The 3,377-nt window shown below is 43.0% G+C and overlaps 1 non-coding gene across 1 annotated transcript; it reads left to right on the top strand.

The window, feature by feature from the left end:
- The first annotated feature begins 2,495 nt into the window (after positions 1 to 2,495).
- Positions 2,496 to 2,600, top strand: LOC133290117 (small nucleolar RNA R71). The gene has a single exon (XR_009748590.1). It is a non-coding gene; the product is annotated as a small nucleolar RNA R71 (small nucleolar RNA).
- The last annotated feature ends 777 nt before the right edge of the window (positions 2,601 to 3,377 follow it).

The raw sequence follows: 3,377 nt of genomic DNA on the forward strand, positions 1-3,377 counted from the left end.
GGTTTTGTGCTGGTCTTCAGGAGCAACCAAGATTTGGTTGTATCCCGAATACCCATCTATGAAACAAAAGAATTCTTTCCCAGCTAGATGATCCAGCATTTGGTCAATAAAAGGAAGGGGGAAATGATCCTTTCGGGTAGCATTATTTAATTTCCTGTAGTCTTGACAAATCCTCCACCCAGTTTTTTTTTTGGTGGCTATTAACTCTTGTTTGTCATTTTCAACTACAGTAATGCCACCCTTTTTTGGAACGCATTGCACATGAGCAACCCATTTACTATCTGAGATGGGATAGATTATACCTGCATCAAGCCATTTGATGATTTCTTTTCTTACCATCTCCTTCATATTGGGATTCAGCCTCCTTTGATTCTCCACAGATGAGCTGTCAGGGTCTTGGAGCAAAATCTTGTGCATGCAAATTGTTGGGCTAATTCCTTTTATGTCAGCCATGGTCCAGCCGATTGCTCCTTTGTAATCTTTGAGCTTTTGTGTGAGTTGAAGTTCCTGTTCATGGGTTAGCAAAGAAGAAATAATCACAGGGAGAGTGTTGTCTTTACCCAAATAAGTATATTTCAGGTGTTCAGGTAAGAGTCTTAACTCCAAGGTAGGTGGTTGCTCTACTGAAGGCAATTTCGGTCTTTGCTCTTGCTCTGATCGATTTAAGGATTCAAAGACCCTTTCTTTCCTTCCTGGGGTTGGTGGAAACTGATGGATGCAAGGTATTCTTCCAGCTCCTCAAAGTCCTTAATGCCTATCTCTGGCTGCAAATGCTCCTGCTGTTCTTCTCGTATGACCGAGTCAAGGATCGAAATGCTAGAGCATTCCTCAGTGTTATCTTCTTCAAACCTTATTGCTTTCATGACATTAAACTTCACTTCTTCTCCGTTTACACTCATAGAAAGTTCACCCTTTCTGACATTTATGATAGCATCACCGGTAGCCAGAAATGGTCTGCCCAAAATTATTGGAACTTCTTGATCTGCTTCAAAATCGAAGATGATGAAGTCAGCTGGTAGAATGAACTTGTCTACTTGGACAAGGACATTCTCAATTTTTCCTTCTGGCTTGGCTATAGATCGGTCTGCAAGTTGAAGAGTGACTGTCGTTGGTCTTGCTGCTCCTATGTCAAGCTGCTTGAAGATGGAAGCTGGCATTAGATTTACACTTGAGCCCAGATCACAAAGTGCCCGACCAAGATAGTTCTTCCCAACTGTACACGGGATGGTGAATATACCAGGATCTTTAGTTTGGGAGGAATTTTAGTCAGGTACTTGCACGATTGTTGAGTGAGGGCTACGGTCTCAAACTCTTCGATCTTTCTTCTTTTTGACAAAATGTCCTTCATGAATTTTGCATATGAAGGCATTTGCTCCAGAGCTTCTACTAGAGGTATATTTATGTGAAGTTGTTTCATCAAGTCAAGAAACTGGCTAAACTGCTTATCCTCGTGTTGCTTTTTCAACCTCTGTGGAAAAGGAGGCTCGATCGGTTCACTCCTTCTCTTGCATGGGGGAACATAAGTTGGAACTGAAACTGGTTCACTGACTTTTGTTGCTCCAAGTTCTGCTACAGGTGTTGCGTCATCCGGTTTGATTTCAGCAGACTCATTGCTTTGGACCTTCTCTTCTGGTCCTGTCTGAGCTTCAAGGTGTGAAGGGTCAATGGCTTCTTCAACTTCCTTTCCTGTGGGCTGTTTTGTTGGTTCGCGCTTTCGAGGTCGTGCCACTAAGTCTGGGGGTGGTAAGGTTTTTCCATCTCGCAGGCTTATAGCATTAAAATGCTCCTGGTTATCTTGAGACGGCTTTTCTGTATCACTAGGGAGTGTCCCTGGTTGCCTCTGTTTGAGTGCTCCAGCCAGCTGACCAATTTGGGTTTCTAGGTTTCGCATGGCTGCGTTGTTCTGATTCATGTACTCCTTGATAGAAGTCTCAAAGGATTGGGACTTCCCTTCACCCTTATCCCAATTTTGTTGGTTCTGCCTGGGATACGGGGGTCGGTTCTGGTAGTTTCCTCCACTACCTCCAGCATTATTCTGATTCCTCCAGCCTCGGTTATTGTTCCCTTGATGGTTGTCATTGCTCCTGTTGTTGTTGTCATACCCTCTTGTATAGCACACAACAGCTAGATTGTTACAGTTCTCATATTCATGAGGACCTCCACAAGTGGGGCAACTCTGACTTGATTGAGTCAAAAGAAGTTGCTCAGTTGTTTTTTTCTGTTTCATGGGCTTCCAATTTTTTATAGTGTTCTGGAGCGAAGCCATTTGTGCAGAAAGAGCATCAGCTGAGCTTAGCTCAAGAACTCCTGCTTTCTTAGGAGCACTGTGTCGTGTGGAAGGCCATGAAATATGTTTTTTTGAAAGTTTTTCCAACAACTGGTAGGTTTCTGGATAAGTAAAATCCAAAAGATCTCCCCCTGCGGCTGCATCCACAGTTGCTTTCAATGGTGGGGTTAAACCATGATAAAACGTGTGAATGATGCCCCAATCAGAAACTCCATGATTCGGGCAGATTCGTATCAACTCTTTAAAGCGTTCCCACGCTTCATACAGACTTTCTCCATCATACATTTGAAAAGAAGCTATATCAGCCCTCACTTGGGCTTGTTTTGCTTGGGAAAAAAATCGGGTAACAAACTGTTCCGCCAATTGCTCCCACCTGGTGATGGAGTTTGGGGGCAATGTTCTCCTCCATTCTTTGGCTTTTCCAGCTAAGGAAAGTGGAAAAAGCCGCATCCGCATGTTTTCTTCCGAAATACCATGAACTTTGAAATTGTCAACTATCTCAGTGAAATTGTCCAAATGACTGTGAGGGTCTTCCATGGGTAGTCCATGGAACTGACCAGCGTTCATAATCATTTGGAACATTGCAGGTTTTATTTCAAAGTTCGGGATATTCAGAGGAGGGGGTACATATCCTCGTTCTGGACCATTTCTGAAGGGAGCAGCCATATCATTCAATGATGGCCCTCTTCCTCCATTCGGTCCTTGGTCAGGTTCATGATTATGATTTCCATTGTTATCATTGTTTACAACCTCCTCCATTGTACTGTTTTTCAACCTTTGAACTTTTCTTCTATTTCTAAAGGTTCTCTCGGGTTCTGGATCAAAAAGTACTATTTCCAGTCCAACTTCTGTAGGTTCTGTGCTCATACAAATGGAGGAGGTTTATTAAAACAAAAAGACTGCGATTAAACAACAAAAATGTTTCCTTAAAAATGCCCTTTCTTGCCAAATGATCCCCGTCAACGGCGCCAATTGCTTGGTCGAACCGAGAGTTGCTCGGGAATATTTCTTTCAGAGAGCAAGAGTGTAGAGTAGTAATCAGGATTGCCAACAGGAGCAATCTACTATGACTAAGAGCAACCCTCTTCAA

The sequence above is a fragment of the Gastrolobium bilobum genome, unplaced genomic scaffold, assembly GCF_033153095.1.
Source record: "Gastrolobium bilobum isolate Gb01-03AN ecotype WA unplaced genomic scaffold, APGP_CSIRO_Gbil_v1 utg7782, whole genome shotgun sequence".
Lineage (NCBI taxonomy): Eukaryota > Viridiplantae > Streptophyta > Magnoliopsida > Fabales > Fabaceae > Gastrolobium > Gastrolobium bilobum.